Below are 13,199 nucleotides of genomic sequence, written 5' to 3' on the forward strand. Positions count from 1 at the left end.
GAAGGGAGAAGAAGCAAAAGCAAGCAGTTATAATAAGTCTTGTGAGTGTTACGAGAAGACATCTGTGCTGCTGTGTCACCATTTGCTAAGAGTAAATGTTTCTGAGTAATTTAAAGAAGAAAAGATAGTTGCAGCTAAGTAGCTTGAGAAACACTGTCAGAACAACTTTCTCAGACTCACTTAGCAGGGAGGATGGCGCGTCGGGATTAATTTCTTTCGTCAGACAAGCTGTGTGCGAGACCTCACTGTCCTGTTGCACCCTCCCACCGAAAAAGGAATTGCCTTGATTCATTCCACTGTTCGTATTTTCATTGGTTCAGCAAATGGTAGAGCCCTTTTCTGTGTTCCATGTCTAGGCTGATCAATGGAAACACAGACTGAGAGGCACAACCCCGTGGGGTGCACAGGTGCCCAAGTGGGTGGAGCTACCCACAACATCAAGAGTTGAACACCAGTGACAGAGAGGAGGAACACAGGGGCACGGTGAGTCTACCCAAGGCCTCAGCGAGGGTTCACAGATATTGGCACATGTCAGCTGGGTTTTGATGATATATAGAAGTCCACCAGAGGGCCAGCCAGTGGTGTGGTAGTTAAGGCAGCTAGGTCCCATGTAGGTGATTGTACAGTTCAAGTCCCAGACCTGGGGTCTTGAGAAATATAAAAGTGTGCTGGGGATATGTACATGTATTTCCAAAATCCCAAAAGGATAAATAGAAGTGAAGGGATTGTGATGTGGCCATCCCCGCTGGGGGGTGCTTTCTCACTTTCTCTCTGTGTCTCTCTCTCCAGCAAGTACACATGCCCTCTGGCAAATTAAAGACAAAAAGTCCACCAGATAGAAAAGTATTATCCAGAGAAATAAAACAATGTCTGGGGGAAGGTGGCAGAGGAAGTGCATATATTGTGTATAGGGAAAACTGCAGTGTTAGACGGGAGTAACAGTGACGGGGAAGTTCTTGTTGAAGAAAAGCAGCTGGCAAGAGGGGATCAGTGGGCATGAGGGCAGTTACTGCTGTCTGGGCACACCAACACAGGAAGGACCTTGAATGACGGGCTCAGGAGTAGGGGCTTGGTCTGTCTGCACAGGGTTTCCAATCTCAGGCTTTTGCATACCGCCATCCCAGATTACACCGTAGCTAGAGCTGACTAAGGATTTGTTCTTATAGCACCTCACTTAAAAAATATACTTTATTACATTTATTTTAAAACAATAACCCCAAAAAAGCTATTCAAAAAATATGTTCATTTGTATATTCTCCCAAATTATCTCATACAGGACAGTGGTTCTAGAAATAGTCTATTAGGTTGTCAGAAAAGTCATGACGTGTTTTTTTATGCAAAAATGTGTCACGACTTTTCTCACAGCCCAGTAGTTTGGAACCCTGGGATCTGCGGTATTTCCAGGAATACGTGATCAGATCAAAGCCCTGTTTTACAAAAAGATGCTCCTGCTGACAAGAGGAAGAATGGATGAGAGGGGCCAGATGCGCAGAGACCAGCTAGGAGGTGATGGAATTAATGCATCGGAAAGGCAAGAAGCATCTCGAGGAAGCAGTGGCAGTGAGATGAAGAAAAGCTAGGGACCCATTTGAGAGCCATTGCAGAGGTGGACCAAATAGGAGTTAGTGGCAGACGAGATGGAGAGGGAGGGACGATGGCAGCTGTGATGGGGTAGGCATGGCTCCTTAATGGAGGGCAGCTCCTGACAGCCATTTACAAAGTGATGCCATTTATCTGAGAGTCATTCACAGAAGCTAGATCTCGAGCTCTTCGGTGCATAAAACAGTTATGTAAGCTCTGAGAGCTGAATTCTTGGTGACAGAGCCAGCAAGATCCTTCCTGGGGAAAACTATTTACTCTCTATAGTGTTTAGGATAGAGGGGAAAAAAGACACACGACTATGTAGCCATCTGTCTGCCCAGCTGTAGATGCTACATAGCTAATGGAGGCAGCATTTCTGCTAGATTTCCTGTGTTTTGTAAATCTAACTCTGATTTTTAGCTATAGAAGTGTTATTATCAATGATAAAGACAAACAGATAATCCTGGACATACCTGCAGCGGGAAATCGAAGCAGGTCATTGGCTCATGTCATATATTTAAATCTTTTAGTGCCCTGAGCCCCATCCTCCTATCACTGGGTGGTGAGAGGCAGGCAGAGGAGAGGAGACACAGGACCCTCCCCACCCCAAGAGTAATCTAGATGATAGATTAGTAATCATCTATAGTAATCAATTTCACCAGATAACTGATCATCTTTATCCATTGTGTTTCTGGACACACGCTGAATATCTTCACTAAACAAAAAAAAAAGGGGGAGAACAATCCTAACAGTCATTTTAATCAGGTAGAGAGAAAAAGGAGGGGAAACAACCCTAATGTCTTTTTCCCCTTCTTTCTTCCTCAGTCAGTTTTTTTCATGTCCTGGGTAATGTGATGCCTTTCTTTGGGTAAGGCAATTTGCATCACTTAAGGAGTGAAAGGGAGCCATAATATCAAGTTTATCTAAACTACCCAGTGAAAAGAGATTTGAAACTCTAAAGCCAAGAGAAGCAGAAGCTGCTGGAAAGTTCCAGCATTTGGGAGGGAGAACTGGAAAGAGGCTTTGGGAACTGTAGTGACCACAGCACTACCACTGGCCTTGAGGGTTACCTGAAGAGCTTCAGGTTCCTCTCCTGGAAAACAAGGTAAGAATGCCTGCTGCAGAGGGTTTTGCTGAAGTAATGAGATGCTAGGCTTGGGGTGGCGTGTTTGACGGTGCCTGGCAGGTCACACAGGACGCAACCAGCCTGTGGTGAAAGGAGCTGTGATGCCTAGCCATCCGACTTAGGCTCAAACTATTGAATAATGGAAGTTTCTCTAATGGTTAGCTCTCCCTCCCTTGGAGTTCTCTCTCTCTATCTATATCTATATATCTATATCTATACCTATCTCTCTCTCTCTCTCTCTCTATATATATATATATATATATGGAATGGTCATGCTACAGTCCCTTCTCCTCCATCTCTCTCTGCTTTGAGATTTTGGGCGCTCATGCACAGTAATGAGTGAGGCTGAAAGGACTTAACCTGGCTTGTACGTCCAGGAACTGAGGCCTGCCAGCAACCACATAGGTAAGCTTACATGCAGTTGAAAAATAAAAACAAACGCAGAGTGATCACATGTACATGCCTGGTATGTTTTTCTTTTATTTTTTCCTTTTTTTTTTCCTGTGTCTCCTCTCCTCTGCCTGCCTCTCACCACCCAGTGATAGGAGGATGGGGCTCAGGGCACTAAAAGATTTTTGTTATAGGGTGTTTGCTTTCACCAGAGAGACAAGAGACAGAAAGCGAGAATTCCCCCCACCCCCACCCCAGGGGAGATGGCCACACTACAGTCCTTTCTCCTCATTTTTCCCCTTGGGATTTTGGGCACTCATGCACATGTGCCCAGTGTGAGTTTTAAGTCACAGGGTCCAGGACTTGAACTGTGTTTGACCATGTGGGAGCCCAATGACATAACCATTACATCATTTGCTAGTTCCTCATGCCTGGTATGTTTTTCAAGCCACCAGGTCTGAGTCTCAAACCCTGTGGTTGACCATGTGGGATCCAGCTGCCTTAGCCACCAGGTCACAGGCTGGCCTGGTTTTCTCAGTATTTTAATTGGTAAAGTCATGCACTAACACACTATCAACTGAAGTGCAGTAATGCGTTGCCTAACGACGAGGATGAAAATGTATTGTTAGGTGCTGTAACTCTTGTGTGAGCTTCATAGGGCATGCGTAGACCTAAATGGAGCAGCCTACTTCATGCCTACACTGTGTGGTCTAACCTGCACACTGCTGTTGGGGCCATCATCAGATACGTGCTGTGCCACTGACCGAAATGTCACTATGCCCCTCGTGACTATGCTAGAAAGGAAATCACAGAACAAACATCCTTAACTGGCACTCTCCCGAAGCCTTCACTCTTGAGAGAATGGATCCACACACAGTGTATAATTCCATACAATGGAACATTCAACAACCAAAGAGGAATCGATAGGCCCATTCGACAGCTAGCACGGATAGCAAAGGCTCCATTACAGTGCATCAAAGAAGCCAGCCCCACCAGATAGGGCTTATTACCTGTTGATGATGACATATGTAGTATTCTCAACTGAATTGGTCTGAGAAGTATTTCATGATGGGCAAAGTCTTTTTAAAAGCAAAATGAGAAATAGTGATTGACTATTTAAAAAAAATAGTTGTAATAATAATAATGATTGGAAAAAACAATGAAAAGATATCGAATAATGAAGTGGGGAGATTAATGTCTCTGTACTGACTGACATGCATGGCATTCCCTTTTGAAAAAGCAATGTAATACACTGTAAAGTTACATGCAATCCAATGTAATATAAACAAGATTATGGTGATAGTAAAAAATAAATAAATAATTAAAAAAAAAAAAGAATAGCATTTGGGAAAAAAAAAAAAGAAGCCAGCCCCAAAAGGCCAACCGCTATAGGATTTCATCTGTGAGGGGGTTTAGAAGAGTTTGTGGGGAAAATGGAGTTAAAGTATGAGCTTACTTGGGTACAAAGATTTTTAGAATTTCGTGCAGGTTTTCATAATATGCATTTTCTGTGAACTTGTTGAGGAGCACTTGTATATACCTTAGCCAAAAGGGAAACTGAGGTGATACAGGAGAGACCACAGCTGACAGGGAGTCAGAGTGGAGGGCAGCAGGACCAGAGGGGAAGGCAGAGGGAGTTTTTGAACGGTGGTTGTTGTCATAACACAAATTTACACCGAAGTTGTGTACCACAAGAAAAAGTCAATTATACCGCATAAAATAAAAAGCAAGCAAACATAGATTGGAAGCCTTCAATTTTAAAAGATTCATGCAATTTTTACACAAACAAATGAAAGAACAGGCAAAAACTTTGTGTGTATGTGAGAGAGAGGAGACAGAGACAGAGACAGAGAAATACTTGGGAAGAGCAAGAGTACAGATATTGCAAAGTACCTGAGCATGGAGTAAAGCGAGAAGCGTTCTCTCCGAGTTACTCATGTGGATTATGGGAAGGGGGGATAGAAGGGTGTGGAGGTGAGACAGGCCAGGGGCAAGGCTGGCAGGACTACCGGAATTTCATTTTGAAATGAAGAACTGGTTACAGGAATAAACTCCTTCTCCTCCAGACTCTGCCTCTCATCTCATTGACTGCAGGACTTGACTGGTGACAGTGGGCATGGGGTGAAGCCAGGAATGGGAGAATCAGACATAAAAAGAAGGATAAGATGACCAACCGAAATGTAAAAGCAGCCAATATAATATGATCATATTTCTGTAAAATTGCACACAGGTAAATACATAGGGTCGCACTTACAGCAATGTAGGCTGCAGAGTTGTAAGGGTGCCCATACTAGGTTGGTAAATGGGAAAAACAAGCGGCTTAGTAATTTGTAAGGTGCAACTCACTCAAAAGTCACTGACAAGTTCAAAACTCTGAGATACACACGTTCTTTACTTTCAAAATGTACAGCTTCCCTTATTTCAGGTTGTAAGGAGGAAGAAGAAAGGGTCAAATCACCAGGAAATCTTTATTGAGGCGTATAACACTCCAGCTTAAATGAACGCTAGAAATTCAACAGCGTCAGAAAAAAAAATTTCTTTATTGCAAAACCTTTCAGTTTAATATCTCAACATGGTTTGCTAACATTAATAGGCTAATCTAACCAAACACTTCTAAGAGACAGATTGAAAGAAAATAAAATAATTGGCTCCATTTTCCAGATAGAGACGAAGATAAAGCACCATACCTTTCTGGTTAGAATGTTCTGGGGTTCATGAGCACCTCCTTTTGTGCTTTCTCACAGAGTTCATTACTAGTCTGGCCTGGTGAGAGAGAAAGCAAGCCAACAGGCCCTGGACTCGAACCATGGTTGACCATGTGGGAGTCTAGGGCCTTAACCACCATGTCACCTGCTAGCTCTACACACCTACTTTCTAGATAGGGAAACTGAGCCATATACAGTGTGATGACTGAGTAGAATGTATTTAGTTTTCAGAGACTAGGAGAGTAACATGCCTTTAATTGTCCAAAGTCCTTTCATGGGTATGTGTGCCTCCAGATAGCATCAAGGTCTTCTCTGTTAAACATGTGGCCTAGTTTTTTAAGAAAAATGGAAAAAATCTATCAAAGAATGCAAGGACATGGCTTATAAAGAATCCTGTGAGGACAGATTGTTCAAGTCTATTTGTTCTGTTAGTCAAAGGGTTAGGCAAAACAGACCTTTTGGTCCTGACCATGCCCCCTAGTCAGTGTCAGGAATGTTGATAAGGATTAATCAAGAACACAGAGTATCCTTGACTTGTGATACCACAGAGACAGCAGAGTTAGGACAATTTTTCTAACACTATATTTAGCAATGTGATGGATTAATTGGCATGACTAGGTGTTGAGATGAATTTTATTAGTTTTCTTGGGACAGTGAAGATACATAGAATCAAATATAAACAAAAATGTAAAAATAGACATTTTAAAAAGGCATTATTTATTTAATTTTATTTATCTTTACTATTTTAAAATTTGCTACAGGGCATGCATGGTCATGAGAGAGAAACAGAGAGAGGGAAAGTGAAAAAAGGAAGCCACCAGGTTCAGGACTCGAAACGCAGTTAGTAGCCATGTGGGAGTCCAGTGCCTTAACTGCCATACCATCTGCTGGTCCTGGAAGAATACACATTTTTTAAAAAGAATTGCCCACCAAAGCACCTGTTCGGTATGTGACTACCTGCCCACTTGCATTATCCCACTTTTTGGCAGTCTGATTTTCTTTTAACAGAAATCAGGGTTGTTTTTTCCATGGTTATATCTGTATTGGGGCAAGGTTGTCCCTACCTAAGTGGCAGACTCTGAGGAATGGACTCAAGTAGAGAGCAGCTGATGCTGATGCAGACTGGAAATACTACCCTAATGGCTAATGAGCCACTGAACTGTGAGGAAAATTATCTCAATTACAGGAAATGGAGAAACATCAAAGACAAGGAAGTAACAGATCAGATCTTCTGGCCGGAGAGACCCAGCTGGGAAACAAACAGGGGTCATGTCAACGTCACAATGAACGTGGGCAATGCAGAATGAACTGAAGCCCGCTGGACCAAAGAGAGCAAGCTGGAGCCTCAGGTCTCAGAGGGTGGGCACCTGTCGAGAATTCTGGGGCTAGACTTGCACCCTGGAGGGAAAAGGAAGGCCCGCAAGGCGATGTGGTAACTAACAACAAAAACAGTCATTATTGCTTCTGTAGCACAATCAAATTGAGTGAGGACGGAGGAAGGAGAGAAGAGTGGAGACAAAGACAATGAAAGGCAGAACACGAGTGGTGGGAAGAGAGAGAGAGGAGGGATGGAAGGGGGGAAAGGAAGGAAACAATAGGTCTCAAGAGATTTCAGGAGTAAGCCAGAGGGAGCATAAAAATCCTGATAAACATTTTATGTCAGGACAAGCTAATTAATCATGGCTTCCGTACACATGTAATTTGCCATGTAGCGAATCTTAAGCACAGTGGGCTTAACGCTCAGTGATAAAGTGTCTCCATACGTGCACCATGAGTAGGGTGAGGCAGGTCAGAATAGAGGGGCATTGCTGTGGTTTTCTAATGTTAGTTTTGGGAGGAGAATTTTTTATCTAAAGACACAAAAATTAGGGGCAGAAAGAATGGTGATAAACCTTCTGGATTGGGAAGGAGAACTTCAGGGTATTTAGAGACATCTATAAGTCTAAACAAACTGACACGATTCTTGAGAGATTTCAGAACCCTGGATATACACAGCAAGACTTTAAGGAAAATGTACGCCACCAAATTAAGTCATGAGAAGAGTAGCACAGTGACTTCCCAGGTCTGATTTATCAATATACTCTCAAAGAGGTGAGCAGAAGCTGAGGCCAAGGAACTTGCCCATCCATGGTGCTGGGCTGCTCTCCGCTGCTGTCTGCCAGTTCATGCTTTTAAAATGAGTTATTATCTGTTGAAGATAATGTGTATAGTACGCCCATCTGGACTGGTGAGGAATGTATTCATGTTGGAATATTCACTTTACAAGCTAAGTGGCCTATGTGATTGGATGTATAAAAGAAATTGAAATAAAAACAAACAAATTCTCATTCCTTCTCTCTCCCTCTATTTTCTCTCCATTTCTCCCACCCTCTTAACCTAGGCCGCTCCTTCTATCTTGCCCACTCAACACACAACACTCTGCACTTTTGCAATAGAAAGTTCTGCTCCAAGCCCTAGGCAGATAGGGGTTGTCAGTGTGGTTCTTCCTTTTTATTTTTTACAGGCATTCAAGTGCAAATGGGTGAAGAATAACAGATTAAAACGCATCCCCAATTAAAGCCCTCAGATGTCACAACGCACTAACATCAACATATTGTATCAGTAGCTGCAAATTTCCAGAAAAAAAAAAGGCTTTTCTTTTTTCTCTTGTATTTTTCAGAATCCAGAAGCTTAAAGAGACTTCTTACAAACCCACCGGTGGAGCAGGAGCACAGTGTGGGAACACACAGAGCAGACAGCAGATGTGAAGCTGGGCCATTCATGTCCCCCCAACGTTCACAGCCTAGAAGCCACCTCTAATGATGGGCGGGATGTGATGCAGACCCAGCAGAAGATCTGGGTGTTTAGCTTTTAACTTATTTTTGCAAAGCAGGTATTTTTGCAAACAAGAATTAGAGAATGCCCTCCAGCTAAATTGCAGGGAGTCCCTACAGAGCAAACCCTTAGAGGCAAGAATCACTGAAGAAGAAAATGAAGATGACAAGGCTGTTGCTTCTTAATAAACATGATCGCATTGTCAGCATGCATTATTTATTACTTTTCTTTCATTGATTTATTGTCCTAAAACATGTAATCTAATATGGAGAGGAGCACGCACACACAAACACACACACACACATGCCCTCCATAGACGTCCTGGTGGCTTTCCTGTGTTTCACCAAAAAAACAAAACATGATACAACTCAAAACATTTAGGAGATCTCCCTTTGATGTGATCATTATAAGCAACCTAATCTGGTTTATCTTTTCCTCTTCTTTGTGTCTTTATTTTTCTTCCTCTTTGCAAGATGCGTAACTAGAATGAAATCATTATTAGTAGACGTGCCAATATTAGTCACTGCTTTCAAGCTTCACCAATGTGTCCGGGTCTTAATTCATGGTATCATTACTGATTCTGCAGAAAAACAATAGCATTCTGCACCCATGCAAGTGGAAGCTCGGAGACGTTAAGGCACTTCCTGAAATCACACTGCTAGAACTGGGGACATGAGATTACAACTTGGGTTCCCCTGCTGAGTGTGGGTTTTAATTGCTAAATGACACTGTCTAGGTCCAAGGTCACAAAGTCGATGAAGACAGGGCCTGGGTTCTGACCAGGTTAGTTAAATCTCACTGGCATGAGTTTTAAGCTGCTGGGTCCAGGACTCAAACCATGGTTGACTACATGGAAGCCCAGCAACATAACCAGTATGCCATCTGCTGGTCCCATGAGGAGGGATTTTTAACAATGGGTGATAATCCATTGCACTGTGTGTGCAATAACCGACTCTTTATTACTGAACCTTGCAGTTGTCTCGAATTTTTCCTTACGTTTTTAAAATAATTATTTATTTTATTTTTTATTATTTTTTAAAAATTTGCTATAAGGCATGCACACTCACTAGAGAGAGACAGAGAGAGAGAGAGTTAGAGAGGGAAAGTGAGAAAGCAAGCCACCAGATCCGGAACCCAAACTGGCCCCTCCCATGTGGGAGGCCAGCGTCCCAACCACTGTGCCCCCTGTTGGCCCCTAGTTTTTCCTTATTTCATAAATGCTTCAGTGGATATATGTTTCTAAAATTTATATACTTATGTGTTTTATGAGTGAGACACACACACACACACACACACACACAGCACCTCCAACAGGGTCCTGGCACCGGGGTCTATCTCCAGCCTTCAGCCAGCCTCGGAGCAGGGGCAACTGCATGGCTGGTGTACTCAGGGAAGTCTCTGGACCAAACTGTGAACATTCCCATGAAGGACTGCCTCCTAGGGGATGCGTTTGACTGCTGTGGCACTGTCTGGCCCCATCGGTGGATATAATTTCATATACATCTTGGTGTAGATATCCTTCTACTAAATTCCTAAAGCTGGAGTTAGCGTGTCATGGGACATGTTCACGTCAGAGACATGTGATGTATTAAAATGCTCTCCCCAAGGTGTTACCAACACAGACTTCCTTGAGTAGTAGTAGTACTAATTGCACCGGGTAGTTTAAGTTACATTCCTTCATGCATGTATCAGCATTGTATAACAATGTATTATCTTAACACATAAACGAAACAAAGAAACAATAGTAAACACCAAATCCAATGGCCCTGGTGAAGCGAATGCTGATCAAGAAAGCCAGTACCCAAGGCAGAAATGGAGTAGGAGGTGTTTTATAACAATTGACGTGGCTTGTTCCATACAAGCTCATATTCTATGAGAAAATGTGTTCCAAATGGGGTCGAGACAATTTCTTCAGTAGAACTTGTTTTCCTTAAGCTCTATGTCCCTTCCCCCTCCACCATCTAACTTAGGAGGATGACTCAGTGCTTGACTATATAGGAAAGATGTACTTTTCTTCAGTGCCATGTCTGACTCATGAGTAGATGAAATCACAGGGTTACCAAGCGACAGGTTTCAGAAATGAAGCCAGGTGACCAGTCAGAAAATAGCCATGACATGGTGTAAAATTAACATTCGTTTGCAAATCGCAAAAACAGGGACCTGCGAGCAAGTCTTCTTCTCTAATTAGCATGAACGTAAGGAGCTTCCCCTAGTCTCGAGGCCACGAGGCAGCCTGGTTCATCTCTGTACTGTGGGGTGGGCAAGTCGGGGTTCCTATCATACGCCCTGCTCTTTCCAGCTCTGTGACTCTGACCACGCCATCATGCCTCTCTGAGCCTCACCTTCTTCACTATCATTGATGAAGTTGGTACAAATACTTTGCCTCTGAGTGCTGGTGTGAGGATTAAATGAACGAACGGTGCCAACAGCTTAGCACTTGCCTGGCACGTAGGCAGGCTTCTAGGAAATATCATTCTCTCCCCATCTTTCTGTGGTTGGCTCCTTGACATCAGAAGGTCTCAGTGCCAGCGTTACCCTTCTACCCAAAGCAGCCCCCTCCACCTAGTCATGGTGTTTAATTTTTTGTTTGTTTTCTTCATCACACTTGGCACTAGCTTCAAATAAACTCATTTGGCTCCTTGCGTATTTCTTGAATCTCTCACTGGAATGCAAATCATCTGAGCGCTAGGTTCTTTTCTGTGTCATTGGAAATATGTATTGCAGGGCCTAGCACAGTGTCTGACACTTACTAGGTGCTCAATAAATACTCGTTGAAAAATAACAAATGGTTAAGTAGGGTCTTCACTCACACAAATGCATGCATGCATCGGTATTGCCCCAGTCTAGTTGCTTAGCTCATTCTTTCTCTATTTCTCTCTTTCCCCCCTTCTCTTTTTCTCATTTTGTTTTTCTTTGTCCTTCCCTTCTTTTTTTTTTTTTTTTCAGCAAATAATTATTGATCCAGACTCTCTGCTAAATGTTGGAGATATACTCACAAATGAGACAGATGTTCTTCAAAGGGTGCAGGGTTCAGATTTTTCTCTGCCTCTCGCTTCTTTCACTTGCTGATGGGATCACTCAGATTTAACTTTCAACTACCCATAGGGCTGGGACTAGAAGCCTCGTTCAGATTCTTGGGGTGCTTGTCAGGAGCTGCAGATAACTATCCTGCACTCCACTGTCTGTAGACTTCTGGCTTGGCCTATATTTTACTTTTCTGTAAAATATGCTGCTTTGTTTTGAGATCTACTGCTGTCCACCAAAAATACAACTCTGTTCCTAACCCTGCCAGCTCCTGAATGATACCTCTGTGGACACTAAAAACAATTTAATGGCATGTCACAATAGCAATTCACTCTGTTAATAGCCCCGCTCAATAATACTATATTGCATAAACCTCCTCTAGTCGTCTGACAAATAATTCACCTTTACTCACTCCAGAGGAAGCTCCATTTCACTAACAAATATATTTCTCCCCAAACCTGCAAATATTCAGCATCTCTGTCTTGTGACAATAGCTTTTTTTTTTTTTTTTGGATGAGGCCAGTGGTGTGGTGTTTCTAATACCTCTCATTGGCACACCCAGTAAGGATCCTTTCCCATGTAAGGCATCAGATTAGGGGACAATGGCCTTCTTAATTGGTGGCTCCAGCCTTGGGGAGAGTGCTTCATGATCTCAGGTCCAGGAGGTTCTCTTTGGATCCCACTCTGCCAACCATTCTACGGGCATGAACTATAGGATCAAGACTCAAGGCACCCTTGCACTGCTGGGAGCTGGCACGGTTTAGGTCTATTATTGCTTGAACTGGCTCCCTCGGTGCCAGGTTACACAGAGGTACTTGAGCAGGAGGCCAGTGGACCGCAAGAGTTCTGTAAATTCAAGCATTCCGTAAATGTGGCTTTAAGAGGCAAACAACAGGCCGGACAGTGACGCGGCGGTAATGCTAACTCTGAGCTGGACCCACAGAGAAAAGTTCTGGGATCACAACAGAGACCTTCCCGAATGAGCCGGCACATGCTCGTGATCTGGACTAACTGAAGCCAGGGCACATCTCAGCGTCGGGCCCTGTGGGGGTGTTGTCTGTCTGTCTCACTCTATCGCTCTTGCTCATGGAAAAATAAGTGAATAAACTTTAAAATATCATTTTCTCTCTTATCAATCTTTATTTGAAATAGAATATTTCTTCACTGTAAAGGCAGGCTCCAAGTCATGACTCCTTGTCATGACACCTTGTGACTCGCGTCAATACAAATGACAGATCTTTTCATTTCCTATTCTGGGTATGCAGAGGCATTGTAGTATCAATGACCCTTATCATTATTTCAAACTTACAGAAGTTAGATTGTGTTTCTAATGTGCTAATAAAGAGGTACGTACATTACTACTTCAAAATTTGTTTTTAAAAATATTTTGACAATCTCATTAGTATATAATTTTTGGAGGGGTACTATTTTATGTTTTATTTTATTCACTTAAAGTAGTGTTCTGAGAAGGGGTGCACTGGCTTCACCAGACTTCCCGGGGGTGGTCTATAATATGAAGCATCAAGAACCACTGTAGGCCAGACAGGCGTGCAGCAGGA

At 42.9% G+C, this 13,199-nt stretch overlaps 1 protein-coding gene across 3 annotated transcripts in view; it reads right to left on the reverse strand.

Annotated features, from left to right (window-relative positions):
* TSHZ2 (teashirt zinc finger homeobox 2) overlaps positions 1 to 13,199 on the reverse strand; it is a 520,012-nt gene that overhangs the window by 340,396 nt on the left and 166,417 nt on the right. The gene's annotated exons all lie outside the window — the stretch shown is intronic.

Source organism: Tupaia chinensis, unplaced genomic scaffold (assembly GCF_000334495.1).
Source record: "Tupaia chinensis unplaced genomic scaffold, TupChi_1.0 Scaffold000066_1, whole genome shotgun sequence".
Lineage (NCBI taxonomy): Eukaryota > Metazoa > Chordata > Mammalia > Scandentia > Tupaiidae > Tupaia > Tupaia belangeri.